Source organism: Ochlerotatus camptorhynchus, unplaced genomic scaffold, assembly GCF_037179485.1.
Source record: "Ochlerotatus camptorhynchus isolate MF236.1 unplaced genomic scaffold, CSIRO-AGI_Acam_v1.1 ptg000207l, whole genome shotgun sequence".
NCBI classification, from domain to species: Eukaryota; Metazoa; Arthropoda; class Insecta; order Diptera; family Culicidae; genus Ochlerotatus; species Ochlerotatus camptorhynchus.
Genome location: NW_027040697.1, coordinates 1,575,062 through 1,595,054, shown reverse-complemented (window position 1 = coordinate 1,595,054; position 19,993 = coordinate 1,575,062). Strand labels below are relative to the sequence as shown.

Here is a 19,993-nt window from a genome sequence, read left to right as displayed (position 1 = left end):
GACAGAAATCCTATTGGATCGACTGTATCAGCTGCTTTCAGCTTTATAGCTATCTTGCTCTGTCTCTGTCTCTCTTTATCTGTTTCAGGCGAATGTCTGCAAGCACGTTGGAATCGAACGCGTGCGGTGCATGTGAATCATGAAAGGGAGGGACAACAAAGTAGACACATATACACAACATAAACCTGTTTTGTTTTGGTTGCACCACGGCGACGAACTGTCAAGGAATCGAAATCCATCGGGTAAAGTTTCGTACGGGTAATTTTTATTTTTTTATTCCGGAACTTTTTCATTACATTCGTTTTTCCGGTGCAATTAGTGCAGAACTGTGATTCACAGTAGTAAAGTGTAGATTGATAGGTCAGTTGAAGCAGAAGCGCCCGGGTAAACAGTGATCAAGTGAAACTATAGTTCCTACGACCATGATTAATGTGTGCTTATAGTGGTCAGGATAACAAACAGGTAACGTATTTAGTTGTAGTGACGGCAAGCATGAAGTGCACCATTCTTATTGGACCCAGCAAGGAGGAACACAATTTTGCATTGGAGACTTTCACTTTCCAACCGGAAAAAAGGTGGACTGGCAGAGATTGTCGTTTCAATTCCTATAGGTTTTGTGAATGCAAAATCAGCTGATTACCGAGGGAAAGAAGATAAGCGGAGTTGTTGCATTCCTTTGGCGAAACGAAACGTGCAATGTTGAGAGAAATTGAATGAAGTGATTGGGTGAATGTTTTCGAGCGGAGATTTACGTTCAAGCGGCGTAGTGGAGACGCTCAGCCGATGACGTCGTTAGTGTATGCTGTTATTCTAGTTGGGTGACCTTGACATTCGAAACACCATGCTGGTGATACGGAGTATTTTTTTTATTACTGTTGAATGTGGATGGTTTCAAAGAGAATGGAGCTGAGTTCTCTTCGGTTGAACGTGCTTTCATCACGTTTGTAAGCGGCTTTCTAATCACTGGACAAGAAGACGTCAACAAACAACATCTAGACGTGTCCAGTTCAGTACAATAATGAAATACACGCTGCCAAACGACAAGTTTGAAGTATTGAAGGAAACGTCTCAAATAATGTCTTGATGAAACATGTGGATAGTATTTGAAATGGACACCTGGATAATGTATGCGACGGTCAAAATGGGAAGATACTCCTCTTCAGGTGGCTTTACATCGATTCGGATGATTATTATCTCTAATGGGTCAATATCGAGAGTAATTTATGAGCACTGAGCATTTCAACAGCCACCGTCTGTCTATTGAAGAGTATGCCAACAGGTAGCTGCTATCATGGAACATGCTGTGATTGGCCGGTACATAACCTCATTTGTTGGTATCAAAGTCAATTTGAAGAAACTTTGTGGAAATCCAGAAAACATAGTGAGTTCAGATTAAGGACAACGGAATGGCAGTCCCATTGTAATGGGTGCAAAACCGAGAAGCGTGAAGCATTGCTTCAAACTACTACTTTATTCTGAAGGTTACACAGCAAACCACAAATCGTATAAGGATGTTCGTTTAAAATCGTATAAATATCCAAATCAAGTTGAAGTTGCATAAGATGCAATTCCAAATTGGTTGAAATTGTTCAAGATGATAAATTATGATTCAATTATAATCCTCTTTGCGAGATTATATATGAGTTCGTTTGATGTCAATAAGGAATTATTTAACGCGTTCTATGTTAAAAATGTTGATGATCTTATATATGTATACATAAAATCAGTTTCAGTCATATTGTCAAAACAAAATATTGGACCATAACAAAAAAAAAAGTAACAGCCAATTGTTGCCAATATTCATGAGTTTCCTCGCATTCAGCCAATTACTATCGAAATTTACTATTGAGCGAGTAAACCCGAAGATGCTGATGAAGCTACTGCTACTTTTGGAGTCTGGAGTATTCATAACCACCACTGGATTTCATTGTAAATTCGAGCATTTATAAAAAGCGTTGAAAACTTAAATGGGAAACATGGATTAAATGCACTACCAAGGGGAAATATTCTCCAGATACGAGAGCCATAGTGTTTCCAAAAGTAGATGCGGAGCTGAGAACTCATGAGCTATTCCGTGACGGTAAATATCCAGATCATCAACGCGGTGTATCACCGTTTATAAAATTACCGATTAACATGGTGGAAGACGTAATTGTTGCCGATGCATTACATTTACTGGAACTAGGAGTAATCGGATCGATGACTAAAAACGTTAAATGGCGTGTCAAAGAAAAGCAAGAAATTTCAGCAAAGCTCATTGTAAATATTGAGGTTTCCAAGTGAAATTCGTCGTCGTATGCGCTCATTGGACAACATATCTCTTTGGATAGGTTTGGAATACATAATTTCTCACAACTATGTAAGTGTAGTTCTGCTCAAATATCACCTACCTTCCAGATATTACGAGCACTTCACACCAACCAACCAAACCAAAATTTGTACTCATTGCTGTTTCTCTGGGAACCATGTTTGTTGCAAATTAAAATAGTTCATTACGAATCACATTAATGTACAGTTAAAATTAAATAAGATAATAAGTCATATATCATGCATAACAAGATTGTACAAAGCAATCTGCACTGCTCTAATCAGTTTCAGCTAGAGGAGGAATGTTATCATATAATACACCAGATCGAATTAGATTTAATCACGTATACAAGCGAGTCATCATCATTTGAAATTTATTGCTCCGAATATACGTGCTCATATGCCAGCGAGGATCGCAGCAGGACTACGGAGCTAAAGATCTTTGGTTCGAATCAAGGTATTGCAGGTAATATTGACTCTAAGTAAGCTGATCACGCCTTCCTTCGGAAGGAAAGTAAAGCCGATGGTCCCCAGTTCATGAGTTGATGGGTCGATAGGTAGGGTCCAGGTGTGGGAGCTGCCTCCCTGGCGTCGGTAGCATTGGTGCTCAGCACGGAAAACAAGATCGACGGAAAACAAACCAAGGAAAAAAGTAGAAGGGTCTGTGCCTAGGGGCACGAACGGAAGCTTGACGTAGGACCGCTAGTGGACGGAACAAATGTGAACATTTAGTTCTTTTAATTGATCAATCATCAATTATCTTAACTCTTTCCGTTTTTAATTTGTAAGCGTATCAAATTTGAAGTATTTTTTCGAAGAGAAAGTTGATGAAGAGAATCTAAGGGACTGTCAACATGAGTATTTTCGATTCATCTACCCGACTTTAAAAGGTGTATTTTGAATTTTTTGTTATATATGAATTTTTAAGTTTTGTGCATTTTGGTATTAAAGTTTATTCAATTCACCCCTCACAGGATTTTCTTCCGAATTATATGAATGGGGCGGGGCGGAAAGTATCGTTTGTGCAGAATATGTAAAAAAGGAGGGACTTCGAGAGATTGAACTTGACTTTCTGGGGACTGAATATACACCCACAGCGAATTATTCCCACTTCTCTCAAATTCTATATGGATTTTTAACACTTCCTACCAGCGTGTTCTGGAAAATGGTCGAATGATGATTAATCTCACCAATACATTCGGGTCTACAATTCCACACCTTCTATAGAGACCAGGTTGAGCCTTGATAGCTAGCTGCTTGCGGGAACTGATGACCTTGACAAATGTCCAAATACTACTCTTAACAAATTTATGGTGGTCCTGAAAAGGACCGTTTTGTAGTGATGGTTGAGTAATGCTGAGATGAGCACGACGAGCTACTTTTTTTTTTTTTTTTTTAACTCTTTATTTGTTCCAAATTCAAAATAAATTACATTTCATTTTAACCTAGGTGCTCCAGTTACTGCAGTAACGTACCAGCCTTAATTGTTATGATATATATCTAAGTGTTTTTACATTGTTCATGTCTTGGCAATTCAGTATTTTAAACAGGTTTTAACCTGCATGTCAGTATAACAATTGATATCTTAAAACTAAAAACTAAAACTAAATCTTATCTAAGTATAAAGCGAATTAATCGTTGCAATTGAGGATTGCAACGATTTTTGCCTGAAATTATTAATTATTTTGTTGGACATTTGTGCTAAAGTCTCAACATTCGAAATTCTATGTACTTCGGTTGTACTGTACCAGGGAGGCAACTTCAAAATCATTTTCAGAATTTTGTTCTGAATCCTTTGAAGTGCTTTTTTCCTGGTAGTGCAGCAACTAGACCATATTGGCACAGCGTAAAGCATGGCCGGTCTAAAAACTTGTTTAAATATTAGAAGTTTATTCGTCAGGCAAAGTTTGGATTTCCTGTTTATAAGAGGATACAAACATTTTATATATTTGTTACATTTGGCTTGAATGCCCTCAATGTGATCTTTAAAAGTTAATTTTTGGTCAAGAACTAATCCAAGATATTTTACTTGGTTTGACCAGGAAATTGGAGCTCCGTTCATAGTGACTATGTGACTACTACTAGGTTTCAAAAAGGAAGCTCTAGGCTTATGTGGAAATATTATAAGTTGAGTTTTGGAAGCGTTGGGAGAAATCTTCCATTTTTGTAAATAAGAAGAGAAAATATCTAAACTTTTCTGCAGTCTGCTGCAAATAACACGAAGACTTCTTCCTTTAGCGGAAATGCCTGTGTCATCAGCGAACAAAGATTTGTGGCAACCCTGAGGCAAATCAGGGAGGTCCGAAGTGAAAATGTTATACAATATAGGCCCAAGAATGCTACCCTGAGGAACTCCTGCTCTAACAGGTAGTCGATTAGATTTGGAATTTTGATAATTTACCTGCAGAGTTCTGTCAGTTAAATAATTTTGAAATAATTTCATAATGCAGAGTGGAAAATTAAACTTTTTCAATTTAGCAATCAAACCTTCATGCCAAACACTGTCGAATGCTTTTTCTATGTCTAGGAGAGCAACTCCAGTTGAGTGGCCTTCAGATTTGTTTGAACGAATTAAATTGTTAACTCTTAAGAGTTGATGAGTAGTTGAATGCCCATGGCGAAATCCAAACTGCTCATCTGCAAAAATTGAGTTCGTATTGATGTGAAGCATCATTCTATTCAAAATTATCTTTTCAAAAAGTTTACTTATTGAAGAAAGCAAACTTATTGGACGGTAGCTAGAAGCTTCAGCTGGATTTTTATCCGGCTTCAAAATTGGAACAACTTTTGCATTTTTCCATTTATCAGGAAAATATGCCAAATGGAAACATCTGTTAAATAATTTTACCAAGAAAGACAAGGTACTCTCTGGGAGTTTTTTGATGAGGATATAGAAAATTCCATCATCACCTGGAGCTTTCATATTTTGAATTTTTTTAGTTATAGACCTTACTTCGTCCAAATCAGTCCCCCAGGAATCATCAAAAATATTTTCCCGAGAGAAAATATTCAGAAAATCCCGAGCAACCTGATTCTCAATAGGACTAGTAAGACCCAAACTGAAATTATGGGAACTCTCGAATTGCTTAGCAAGTTTCTGAGCTTTTTCCAAATTTGTGATCAAAATTTTACCACCTTCTTTAAGCGCTGGAATAGGCTTTTGAGGTTTTTTCAAAATTTTTGTGAGTTTCCAAAAGGGTTTGGAACTCGGGTCTAATTTAGAAATATTATTTTCAAAAGTTTTGTTCCTCAGGGCAGAGAATCGCTTTTTAATTTGTTTTTGCAAATCCCGCCAGATAACTTTCATGGCAGGATCGCGTGATCTTTGATATTGTCTCCTACGGACATTTTTAAGACGGATCAAGAGCTGAAGATCATCGTCTATTATAATTGAATCGAATTTAACCTCGCATTTTGGTACTGAGGCAGCTCTTGCTTTAACTATAGAAGTAGTCAGAGATTCAAGAGCATAATTAATTTCATCTTTGGTTTGCAAAGGAATGTTTGGATCGAAGTTATATTCCATAAATGTTCGATATTGCTCCCAATCAGCTCTATGGTAATTGAAAGTAGAGCTGTTGGGATTACAAATTATTTCTTGGGATATTTCAAAAGTTACTGGAAGGTGATCAGAACCGAAGTCAGCATGGGTAACCAGTTGGCTACAAAGTTGACATGAATCAGTTAAGACCAAATCAATAGTGGAGGGATTTCTTGCAGAAGAAAAGCATGTTGGACTGTTTGGATATTGAATAGTGTAATAACCTGCAGAACAATCATCAAACAGAATATTACCATTGGAATTGCTTTGAGCATTATTCCATGAGCGGTGTTTTGCATTAAAATCACCAATAATGAAGAATTTAGACCTATGACGGGTAAGTTTCTGGAGGTCACCCTTGAGAAAATTCTTTTGCTGGCCTACGCATTGGAATGGCAAATAGGCAGCTATAAACGTAAGTTGTCCAAATTTTGTTTCAACAGAAACTCCCAAAGTTTTTAAAAACTTTGGTTTCAAATGAAGAAAGAATTTTATGTTTGATTCGTCTATGAATAATGATGGCAACGCCACCACAGGGTCCATCAAGACGATCATTTCTATAAATCAAGTAATTTGCGTCCTTCTTAACCTTATGGGCAGGTTTAAGGAACGTTTCAGTTATAACGGCAATATGCACGTTATGAACTCTCAAAAAGTTAAATAGCTCGTCTTCATTATCTTTAAGAGATCGAGCATTCCAATTTACAATATTTAATGCTTTAAAATCCATTACTGAATTTTAAAGTCATGACAATATTATTAGCAAATTTTACTCCAGTTTGAATAGCATCAAACATGGAGTTAGATTTAAGCATATCAGAAATCATGTCAATTAATGAATTCTGTAAAAATTCCATTTTGGGGGCAGTAATGCTTCCTAAGTCAAAATTGTCAAAATTTCCGTTAGAACGTTGGTTAGTATTTGATTTCTACCCGCTGCAATAGCAGCATAGGTAGCTCCATTAACTCGCTGAACATTGTTAGCAGCGAGGGGAGTAGGTACAGATGGAACATTTGAAGCAGGGGAGATATTTGTACCTACGGGTACGAATGTAGAATTTGTTCCTCGCTGACCGTTGTTAAAAGCAGAGGAATTTGTACCTGGTCGGAAACGTGGAGCGTTTCCTACCTGACGGTTAGAACGAGATTGTAGGATCGCTTTGCGAGTCTTACATTCCCAAAAATTGGATTTGTGGTTTTCACCACAATTTGAACATTTAAATTTCTTAGGATCTTCCTTCACAGGACAGTCGTCCTTTGCGTGAGAGGAATCACCACAATTCATGCATTTAGCTGGCATGTAACAATTTTTAGTTCCGTGACCCCATCCCTGGCACTTACGGCACTGGGTGAGGTTTTGGAAATTTCCTCCAGTCTTCCTGAAGTGTTCCCACTTCACTCGGACATGGAGCATAAGGCTAGCTTTTTCTAAGGCCTTAAGGTTGTTTAGTTCACTAGACTTGAAGTGAACTAAATAAAAATCATTAGAAATCCCGTTGTGCGAATCGCCAGGACGGGATTTCATTTTCATTTTGATTACTTGGAGTGGCACAACTCCAAGTAATTTTGCCAGTTCATCTTTGATCTGATCCAGGGATTCACCACTGGGCAGTCCTTTCATGACAACCTTGAACACACGTTCAGTTTTGGTGTCGTAAGTAAAAAATTTGTGCTTCTTCTCAGTAAGATACTTGAGAAGACATTTAAATCCGTCCAAGGTTTCAGCCAATACACGGCATTCACCCCGACGTCCAATTTGTAGTGAAAACTTAACTTTCACGAAATTCAAAAGTTCCATGCGAAGAGCATGGAAATCGGTAGTGGTTATCACAATAGGGGGAATCTTTTCCTTCTTGGCATTAAGCCGGGAAAGTTTACTAGAATTTTTCTTGGATGATGGATCATTCTCATCATCCGTGAGCAAATCAAATTGATTACTCAAATTAATTTCATCAGAAGGGGGGTCAAGAGTTTGCCCCTTTCTTTTGCGTTTAGGCGCCATGGCGGCAGTAAATTTTTATCCAAATCGATTTCCAAGCAGATTACTATAAGAATCTGAAGGATCGAAGAGGAATTTTCCAAATCGATATCCAAGAAGGATTACCTCGGGTAGGGTCCAAACAAGGATCGAAGAGGAATAAGAGTTGAACAAGGTAGACAATTTTTACAGGTTGAGCACTGAAAAGTGCTGTTTAAATTTGTTGTAGCTTTAGGTAGTAGTAACACTTCCTTCAGCAAAAAGCAAATAGATCCGCACGGCAAGAGAGCACGATGCGGACGACGAGCTACTGATTCCGATCCTAGCCTAGCGGTGGGACTTCTTCCTCCTTCTCTATGGTTGCTCATATGAGCTCTGCAGCTCGCTGCTTGCAGGCAGCCTTTCGTTGTTGTTGTTGTTGTTGTTGAAAGCACTCCTGCTGCTGCTGCTGCTGCTACTACTACTACAGCTGCTGGATTGGACACCAACACTTACGGTGATCGAATTCGATTTTTAAGTCTTTGTTAGGGAATGCGCTGTTTTCAGACATTCGGTGATAATTTTGATCACCATTGCAACAGTTGGACATTTGGTATTTTTCAATAGTGACCTATTGAAAATTAACTAAGCGTTCATTTTAGCAGATTGGTAGATAAATTTCAAATCGTTTGGCTTGTTTAGTATTAAAATCTATCTGCTATTGGTCGAAACCTGACCTCTTTTCGTAATGCTGTGCATTTTGGTTTTTTGAAATTCCGTGGATTCTATAGATCCTGTGGAGATCTATCTAGCCCTGATGTATGTGTTGGTAGAGGGAAAAACGTAAACTTTGCGGAAGACGATGTCTTAACACTCGAAAGCAATTTTGTGAAATATGAAGTAAAACAAATCCTAGCTAGTTGGGCATGATGATTTTGTTTGATTTTATTTATTTGTAAAGTCGCTTGAAAACAGGCAAAAACTTACAAACAGGCTGCTTTTTCATGGTATACAATGTGATAATTCAATAATCAATAAATTATCTCAACATTTAGTGTCAAACCATTCATAAATTTTGGTAACATACATAAAATTCTTTAATCCACAATAAATTTCATATGTAAGCGCCAATTGAAACCAGTGCTGCAAAATTTCGACAATACACGGTGATACTCAAAATTCTGCTTTGGTCACTCGTTTGAGCTAACAGTCATCGTCAAGGCAAACCATGTCAATTGTCAGTAGCATTTTTGTCAGTGACGAACATGTGCTGATTTGTTTATTAGCTAAATTTGAAATGAAATTAAATGGCTTGAGCAAAACAATTACATGGAGCCATTAAAGTGAATAAGCATCTACGTCCTGAACCGCTTGGATAACAATAATGTGTCTCAGAATGCAAGAAATTACACTTTCTGTTACCAGGTGAATCTTTGTCATTGACGAAAAAATGAATGAGATTTTGACCAAGATTTTTTTGAAGATCAAGTCTATCATTGACTATATGAAAAACAATTTTGTCAATATCGCGAAAAAATCTGTCAATGACAATGACAAATCTCAGCACTGATTGAAACAATCTTTTAAACGTCACTACAAGGGTGATTGATTAAACGAAGGAAACGAATCGTGCGGAATGAAAGCCGAGGAAAAACTAATTGCACCAATATATTCAGGCCTACAATTCCACACCTTATATAGATACCAGGTTGAGCCTTGATAGCTAGCTGCTTGAGGTAACTGATGACCTTGACCAATGTCCACATAATACTCTTTAACAAATTTTTGGTGGCCCTGAAAAGGACCGTTTTGTAGTGATGGTTGAGTAATTCTGTGCTGGGTGTTCAACACGGATGAGGCTGTCGAGCTGTATGTCGTTTGGAGCGAGGGTGACACGCTTGGCATAGATGACCGACCCGCAGCGACTCACGAAGAGCTACTGATTCCGATCCATAGCATAGCGGTGCAGCTTCTTCCTCCTTTGATGGTTGCTTATGTGGCTCTGCAGCTCGCTGCTTGCAGGCAGCCTTTCATTGTTACTGGAGAACAATTTTCAACGCCACACGCCGAAAGAACTGCTACTGCTGCTACTGCTGCTACTGCTGCTATTAATTTCGACGACCGAACACCACCACACAGTGGTGTGGTCGTTGGGAGAGAGTGGTTCTGAATATGGCGATGAGTGTGCAAAATATTACGCAATTCCATCCTCCCTATTCGCACGCGCCCGAAGATCGGAGGCGAATACCACTTCAACTTGTTTCGTCTACTTACTACTCTCTGACGACTGTGCTAGGGAAGCAGCATATGCATGTAGGTAACTGGTGGATTTGTTAGTTAATTCGACGCTTTTGAACAATGCTGGACATTTATCAGTTTTTCAATAGTTTCTTGTTGAAAATCAACATTCGGAAGCATTGTTATCGATGCGTAGCCGTATTTCTGATCGATTGGTGATAAAATTATTGAAATTGGACCAGGGGCAGCTTAGTTATTATCGTTCAAAAGCTTTCTTAATGTGTTACATGTTCCATTTTCGGTTTTCACAAAGTGTACCCCCATATAGAAATCAAAGACGTAGTCCTACGTCAAAAAAAATTGACTCTAAGTTTTAAATTTGTCATCATTTCAAAAGATAAGTCATTATATTTCATTTTCCAACTTTTATTCAAACCAATATCACCAGGTACCACCAACTATAGAAAATTGAAGGTTAATTTAAATGGTATTTTTTCATGCTTTTTGCTTTTTGGTCTGTCATAATGTTTGAGATGTAATTTAAAATTCGTACAAATAACATTTTAAATAAGATTTTGGCATATACAAAATCATATTAGATGCAAGATAAAGTTATGCATGGAGTTGTATAAAATACCCTATTTAATCATATGAAATCATACAATGTAGGAGTATTTTTCCACATGCACGTATATGGCCTCCAGAATTGTTCGTATAGTTGAATTCTATGCACTTTATACGATTTATTTTTACCGAATAAAGATTCACATAGCAGAGTAACAATTCAGTAATGTGAACAAAATTGTTGGTAGACATAGAAAATAAAATAAAAATTAAAATGTTTCCTCTTAATGGTTGAACTTTAAGCGCTTGATAGTAAGCTGCTTGACGGGGAACCTTTCGTTGTGTACTGGAGAACACCCCCACTCACAACGCGGTGATTGAATAAACACCGTTTGATGGAATTCAACTTTGAAATCTGTGGCAGGGAAATCGCTTTTCGCAGGCAATCGGTAATAATTTTAATTTTTTTAGCAACAGTTGCACATTCGTTTAATTTTCAATAGTGACATTTTGAAAAATGATAAAGTCTTGAATTCAACAGATGCGTGGAAATAGTGTTGATTGCAGTTTTATCATCGTCAATGTTCAGATCTAGGGGTTGAGATCTTCATCAGTGCAAATTAGTTTGTTTTCTTTATTAAAGAGTCTATCATGGCTGGTGCGTTTCTTATCAGGGCTAGTTTAGTTTAAGATCGTTTACTGAAAATATTTATTCGTTAATACTCTTACGCTCGTTTCGTAAAAATAGGTTTGTGTATCCTAAATTGTGTGAAACATTTGTATTGCCGGCATCTAGCAAACTGCTAATATTACGCCTTATTCGTGCAATACACGAACTGAATTTTGTACGGACCAGCAAACTGCTGCTCTTTTTGTTGCTCCTGTTGCTGACCGCGTGCTGAGTTTTATGTATTAAAAAGCTAGTGTTGGTGAATGAGATTTTAATCAGTATCTCTTTTTTGCTATGTTCTAGTGTTTCAAGACCCAGGAGTTGACAACGATCTTCGTACGGCGGAAGGTTCACAGGGTCATTCCAAGGAAGGTGACGAAAGGCATACCGAACAAATTTCCTTTGAACAGATTCAGTCCTCACTATCCAAACTGCTTGATACGGGCACCATACTACCGAGCTGAATTCCAAGATCGATCGCACTAGAGAGCAGTATAGAGCTTTTAGACAGGCAGGATCGCGAAACTCGAACCCGAGTTGCCTGTTAGCTTTCGCAACGATGCCCGAGTGATGAAGCTTGAATGTTAAGGCGCAGTCCAGCGTGATTCCTAGGTCACGAACATTGTCCACACATTGCAGAAGTTGGTGATTTATCGTATAGTTAAATGCCACTGGTTTCAGCTTGCGATGAAATGAAATAATATTACATTTTTGTACATTCAACGTGAGATAGTTTCTTGAGCACCACTCATCGAAAGTATCGATTACGTGCTGAAGCCGTAAGCAATCGACGAAGCTACGAACAATCACATAGATCTTCACATCATCCGCGTAGAACGATCGGCAACCAGTTGGGAGGATCAGTTCGGCCTCATTCACAAAAATCGAGAATAGCATTGGTCCCAAGTTGCTACCTTGAGGAACACCGGAGCTGTTTGTAAAATAGTCCGATTGCTCTGATCCGATTCTAACACAAAGTTCCCGATTGGTCAGATAGGACTTGAACCAACGAGTTAAACCCGAGGATACACCGAGTTTTTCAAGTTTAGCTAGCAGTATGGAGTGGTCAACCCGGTCGAATGCAGCCTTGAGATCTGTATATACAACGTCCACCTGCGCTCCAGCTTCCATACTCCGAAGACATAAAGAAGTGAACGGAGCTAGATTTGTTGAAACTGATCTCTTGGGATAAAAACCGTGTTGGTCAGGAGAAATGTAATTTCTGCAGCTAGAGAATAATGCGTCGTTGATGATGATTTCGAAAACTTTAGAGCAGGCACTGAGTGATGTGATCCCTCGGTAATTTTCGACGTTTCTCTTGTCTCCATTCTTGTAAATCGGGAACATGAATGACGATTTCCAACGCGTAGGGAACTCCCCCTGCTGTAATGAAATATTGAACAGCTTCGAAAGCGGTGTTGTAAGCTCTGAACAGCATCGCTTCAGGATGCTTGAGGGGATCCCGTCAGGGCCAGCAGCATTAGAAAATTTCAGCTTCTTGATGGCGGATTCGACGAGGTCTACTGTAACCAAGGTAATCGAAAAATTGAAAGCATCAATGGGAGTGTCCCTCACCGCTTCAGCAACTTGGGACAACGAAGCCGTAGTGTAATTGAAAATGATTTTGAAATGTTCTGCCAGAAGATTGCATTGGACCATACGGGTTTGGGAAAGGGTCTCCTCAATGGGACAGAATCAGTTATTGCCCGGCCGACGACCTCAGCGAAGTAGTTGACGGCTTCATCAATAGATGAACACGTGTCAAGGAACTGCCAATCTGCCTGGGCAAGCGAGTTACTCAGCGCGACGAAATCTGCTCTACGAAAGTCGAGCTCATGTACATCAACAGGGGGTTTATCGTAGCGAACAGGAACAGATAGGTTGATGGAAACTTCCAACGCAGGATGATTGGTGTCGATGCCAATCAAAGGCTCTGGGCTTCTAGGATAGAACATTCCAGTCCTGCAGCTTTGTTCGCCAGAACGAGATCAAGCAGCTGATAGTTGCAGGTTGAAACCATCAAGGAGAGCACAGCATGATGCGGGCATTTTCGAGCGAAGAACATCAATGCTAGGAAGATCGTTTGCAGGAACGTTCCATGAGAGCCCAGACTGATTGTAGTCACCAAATACCAGAGCTAGGTCGTTTTGTTCTAGTCGAGAGAACACGGTACCAATCGAACTGATGTGGTTTGCAATGCTGCTCGAATCAGATTTCCGGTCTGGAGGTAGATACATAGCGCCAATACTTATTGATCTACGAGGCGTCGTTATTTTGACCCACAGCTGCTCTAGAGAAGTGCAAACTGGAGCAGGATCGATGCAGGAGCTTAGGCGTTTGGATACCGCAATCAAGATCGGGCGATTTGGTACTATTCTGTTGGTTGCAGTCGTTTCGAAGTACCGTGAATAGAGTGCCAAATAATTGAGATGAATTAATGCGGTCATCGAGCCAAGTTTCCGTAAGAACTATGACATCGTAGTCAGAGTCAACGGCAGTCAGGAAAAAATCATCAATCTTTGATCGCAGGCCACGAACGTTCTGGTAATACACCAACAGGCGGTCGAACGAAGTCGGTTGGAGGTCTGCAGAATGATCGATCAGCCGAAACGAGCATGGTGGTACTCTGGAACACAGAGACGGATCAGGAGAAGAACTGTTTTCAACAAACGCATACTTGCCTGATGTAGAAGGTTGGAAGACCCCTTCACCATTCTCAACCACAGGGCCAGAACGACTACGATGACAGGAATCAGCAAGCGCGACTGGGTTGAGTGGCTCAGGGGCTTCCTTGAGGCAGCAGGCAACGCGTTCTGGGCTGGGATGTTCCAAAACGTGGCGAGCAAGATCCGGTGCAGTGCTGTATGTCCCATCGGTGATGTGGGATTTGAAGCCATCGGAGTATGACGTTTCAGTCGAACCAGCCGGTTGTTGAGGCGGTGAGGCGCTGGAAGCAACGAACGAATCAGGAGCGGAACTGGTGATGACACGAACATACTTGCCTTGAGTTGCGGGTTGGAAGACGCCTTATTCGTGCAATACACGAAGCTAAAATCATGAAGAAAGTATTGGTGTATGGTTCATTACCATGTTTTCTACGAAGATCAAGTGATTTCGAACTACAAAACGATGAATTTTCATGATTTTCAAGGTATTTTATAAATTGTTTCCAAAATAATAGCGGGCCAAAACGCCTGATTCATGGTGCAATGTGCATCACAACATTGGGGCAAGACGCACGACAACAATGGCCACAACGCACCACAACATTATTGGGGTAAAATGCACCGCATGATAGACACACCGGGGGGCAAGTAGATAATGCAAAGGGATGAGGTATATTCATCGACTTCTAGGCCGCTTATGATACTATTGACCGTGAAGAGGTGGGAGATTATGAGTGAGAACGGTTTTCCCGGGAAGCTGACCAGACTGATCAGGGCTACGATGGATGGTGTACAGTGCTGCGTGAAGATCGTTTGAAACTCGCAAAGGACTTCGACAAGGCGATGGTCTTTCCTGCCTCCTGTTCAACATTGCGCTAGAAGGTGTTATGAAACGTGTGGGCTTTAACATGCGGGGCACGATCTTCAATAAGTCCAGCCAGTTCATCTGCTGCGCTGACGACGTGGACATAGATGGAAAAACGTTTCAGGCCGTGGCGGAGCAGTACACCAGGCTGAAACTTGAAGCAGAGAAGGTTGGAAAGGTGAATACGTCTAAGACAAGGTATCTGTTAGCTGGAGGAACCGAGCGGGATAGGGCTCGCATAGGCAGAAGCGTGACAATCGACGGAGATGAGTTCGAGCTGGTGGATGAATTTGTGTACCTCGGATCATTGGTGACGTCGGATAACAACTGCAGCAGAGAAATTCGTTGTGTACAAGACGCTGATAAGACCGGTAGTTCTCTACGGGCGCGAGACGTGGACGATGCTCGAGGAGGACCTGCAAGCACTGGGTGTTTTCGAAAGACGAGTGCTTAGTACCATCTTTGGCTGGGTATGTGCGAACGGTGTATGGAGGCGAAGGATGAACCAAGAGCTGGCGCAACACTATGGTGAACCCTGAATCCAGAAAGATGCGAAAGCTGGACGGGTATGATAGGCGGGGCACGTTGTAGGAATGCCGGATAACAATCCCGCAAAAATGATGTTTGCCTCGAATCCGGCCGGTATAAGACGCAGAGGATTAACGGTGCCGGTGGTGTAGTGGTAAGCGTGATTACCTCTCACCTCAGCAGGCCTGGGTTCAATCCCAGTCGGCGCCGCCGGGATGTTCTGAGGCATAACATCTCTGATCACGCCTTCCTTCGGATGGGAAGTAAAGCCGTTGGTCCCCGGTTCATGAGTTGATGGGTCAATAGGTAGGGTCCAGGTGTGGGAGCTGCCTTCCTGGCACGTCGGTAGCATTGGTGCTCAGCACGGAAAACAAGATCGACGGAAAAAAACAAACCAAAGGGAAAAAAAAAGAATAAGACGCAGAGGAGCACAGCGAGCAAGGTGGTTAGGCCAAGTGGAACAAGATCTAGGAAGTGTGGGACGGTCAAGAAATTGGAGACAAGCAGCCACGGACCGAGTGTATTGGCGTAACATTGTGATGCAGGTGCAATCCTGAGGGATTTCGGACTAGGATAAGTATGTAAGAGTGTTAAACTGTGATTCATTAAGTAAAACATCTAAATATATACGAAAAGTGAATTCGTTAAATTTTTTGCGATATGTGCTGTTGAAAGCTTAATTTGCAGATGAAGATTTTAACAACTGTGTCATATTTTGCACAAAATTCTATTTTTTAAGGGAATCAGTAAGAATCAGTAAAATCAGTAGTAAGTATTGAACATATGTTCAATGTATTGATTGTATGACAAAAATTATTTGTGAAACCTCCAGTTGAAAACAAGCACAATCCGTTACTCGGAAAATGCATCTGAGGAAAAGTTATCGCTGTTTTTTTATAAGTGAGAATTTTACCCCCGGGGAGCATTATGGGCTGTTCTCCCTTACTAGGCAGAAAAGGGATCATTAACCCTTAAATTCGCACGATATTTAAAAAAAAAACATATTACAATAATTATCCTTCTACAACACGTTTTCTTCTCTAAAAATAACCAGTATGCATAAATAATATAGTAAATGAGCGTTTTAATCTGAAGATATAGGTATGTTGTTTTAAAACCACATTGAGTCCTTATCGGATAATAAACAGTAAGAAATTCAAATATGTATTTTTAAAACAAATCACTTGTTATTGTCAGATTTGATCTTCAAATAACAGTTGTTATTTCTGGTATTGCACAGAGAAACTTCACACTTTTGACAGAAGTTATAGGTAAAACCTGTACAATTTGGATATTTGCATCGGCTCTGCTTATCTGACCACATCGTCCAATGTGAAACTTGATCCAGTCGAACATCTTTAGTTGGTACTGGCTGCGCAGGACCTTTGTGCTTCTTCTGCTGAAGTTTCTGCTATTCGGTCTACCACGTTTTGTAGATGGCAAACCAAGGTTGCAGAGAGTGTCTGCCAACTGTAGCCTGCATTTCCGGAGAGTCAAAATATCTGAATTATTTTCAAGTGAAACCTTCTTGTAGATTATCCACGCATTCACGATAGCCATATCTAGCAGGTGATAGAACAGACGAATGGTCCACTTGCGACTTTTTGCTGTCATTCGGTAACGAGCAATGAAGCTATCCATAAGGTCCACTCCACCCATGTGCGCGTTGTATTCCCTTACCGCTTTCGGACATTGTATGGATGTTCGTTTATGTGTTTTCTTGTCATACCTGGATATTGTGCTGACTAGTTCCGGTCCAACATATGTGGACAGTAAATTGACAGGTTTGTTGCCCTTCTAAACTACCGCACTAACTTGGACACCATCAACAGTTGTAATACATTGCTTGTAAAAACCTCTAGGATTATTCTTCTCCATAATTTCCTTCTTATCCGGCAGTTTCACATTTTTCAATCGGTTTACTCTTACTGTACCGAGGGAATGGATGCCTTCTTTGGCAAGATGTGTTACCAGAGGAAGGAAGGTGTAGAAATTGTCAAAGTACAAAATATGGTTTACGTTGCGCGGCATGGATCGTATCAATCTTGTAACTACATTTCCGGTTTCACCCAAATTTGGCTCACCTGGTAACAGATTCATATGCTTACTGCTACCAGAATAAACTTCGAAGTCACGAGCAAAGCCATTTATGCTACAAAGAAGAAACAACTTGAAGCACCATTTGTGTGGTTTATTAGGTAAATACTGCTTCATATAGTGAGCCATTTTCGTAGCACACATTTGTTCATCGATAGATAACTTCTGTTCCATGGGTACTTTGCCGAAACTTTCTCTAAGGGAACCTATAACTGGTCGTATTTTATAGAGTCTGTCGTGTTGAGGGTCTTCCTTAGGCAATATTCCTTCGTTATTCCTTTAAAACCTGACGTGGAAGAGACCGTCGTTGACATGGAGACTGCAATCACTCACACACTTCCTATTCAATTACACGAGACTGCCAGGAATATTATTTCAGAGACAATACAAACCGGAAAGGAACATTCACTTAGTAAAACCGAAAAAGAGGAACTTCGATTTCTCAAAGAACTAAAAACAAAGCCGGTATTCTATACAAAAGCGGACAAAGGTAATGCAGTAGTGATTTTGGACAAAGAGGACTATGACAATCGGATGACGGAAAAAATTACTAATGGCCCATACAGACAGTTGAGGATTGACCCCTTCCCATCTATAGTTAAACATGTGGATAAAACGTTGAAAGAGTGCAAGGCGTTTATTGGCAACAGTACGAATCAATTGAAAGTTCCAAACCCTATTCTACCTAGGATCAAAGGTTTACCAAAGATTCACAAACCAGGAAACGAAATCAGGGAGATTATCTCGGCTGAAGGATCCCCCACTCATAAGCTTGCCAAATGGCTAGTAAAGGAATTTCAAAATATGCCTAAACCCTCTTCCACTCGCTCAGTTAACAGCACACAGGAATTCGCAAGTCAGCTTCAGGCATCAGGAGTGATTCGAGGAGATGAAGTCATGGTTTCATTTGATGTCACAGCACTTTTTTCCGAGTGTACCAGTAAAGGAAGCCATCAGCCTTTTAGAGGACTGGCTTCTGAAGCAACGTGAGGATTCTACTTGGAAAAACAAAGTTCGGTCATAACTCAAGCTTACTCGTCTTTGTATGGAGGAAAATTATTTTATTTTCAGAGGAAATTTTTATAAACAAACTAAAGGCGCTCCTATGGGCAATCCGCTTTCTCCATTTTTATGTGAATTGTTCATGGCTAACCTAGAAAATACTCTGGAGGATAGGAATTTGTTTCCCAAATGTTGGTATAGGTACGTGGATGACATCTTTAGCATGGTCAAAAGGGAAAATTTATCAAAAACTATGGAGGCCATAAGCAACGTTCCCAAGGACATCAAATTTACTCACGAAGAAGAGAGAGACGGCAAACTCCCCTTCTTAGATCTTCTCATCATCAGGGAAACGTCTTCGTTCAATTTCGAAATCTATAGGCAACCAACAAACTCAAAGAGAGTAATACCAAGCACTTCAAACCATTCTCATCAACACAAAATGGCCGCTTTTCACCACATGGTTCACAGGATGCAAACTCTTCCTCTTAGCGATACAGGCAAATCAAAGGAAATAGCTCACATTTTTGAAATCGCTAGACTTAATGGGTATCAAGAAAAAAACAATTCAAGCAGTAATCGATAAAAGAACAAGGGATTATTTTAGGCGTATTGCGACAACTCTTACACCAGTAACTGAGGGTTTGAAACGGGTAGCGGTGAATTTCGACAAAAACATTACCAAACCATTGATTTCAAAGTTTAGAAGTTTTGGCCTAAATAGATTTAGTATTCAGCAGTAGGATAAATCAGCTGAAGTCACTGTTAGGAGCAACAAAAGATTCAATAAATGTCTTAGGGAAAGCCGGAGTCTACAAAATCTTTTGTCCAGATTGCAATAAAATCTACATTGGTCAGACGAAAAGGACTTTGGAAACAAGGTTTAAGGAGCACATCGCAGAGGTAAAAAAGGCTAACAAAGAGATGGATAAAGGACTTCATTATGAATTTAAATCCAAGGTTGCAGAACATATCGTTACAAAGGGGCACAATTTGACTAAGGAAAACATTAATATCCTGCGGACTGTATCTTCGCCTTGGAAACTAGACGTAGCTGACAGTCTAGAAATATTTAAACATAATCCATCAACATTGCTTAATAGAGATCAATACCGGTGATGCATACCGGATTGGAGATAATTGATTAAGCTGCATAAATATTGCTTTCGTCGACGATTTTGTCCCTCAGGTCCGTTGTGAAGAAATACGAGAAAAAATCGTGTGGCGTATCGCATTCCAACAACTCATCGGGTAACCTGGCATCACTCTGGAAAATTATCTTATCTTGATCGAAGTCCATGTTTCCCTTCTGCCAGACAGGCTTAGCAATAGTCCTTTTCAAAGGTTTGACAGCTTGTTCATTCGAACTGAATTCCTCATCTGAAAGTTCTTCCAGGACAGGCTGTGCGTCGTCATCGTCAAATTCTGAGTCGCAGTCATCGACATCTTGTATAAGTTTGTGTACCGGTGTATAGTGCTCATGCTCATCTTCAAAATCTGACTGGTTAAAGCCATCCTCAGAATCATCGAGATTCTCCAAATATCGTCGAATCTTTTC

The 19,993-nt window shown here is 40.1% G+C and overlaps 1 protein-coding gene across 1 annotated transcript in view; it reads left to right on the top strand.

Annotated features, from left to right (window-relative positions):
* The first annotated feature begins 212 nt into the window (after positions 1-212).
* Positions 213-19,993, top strand: part of LOC135703040 (furin-like protease 2) — a 1,186,720-nt gene continuing 1,166,939 nt past the window's right edge. The window contains exon 1 of the mRNA XM_065224146.1: positions 213-462. The gene's annotated coding sequence lies outside the window, so the exon portion shown is untranslated. The remainder of the gene's footprint in view (positions 463-19,993) is intronic.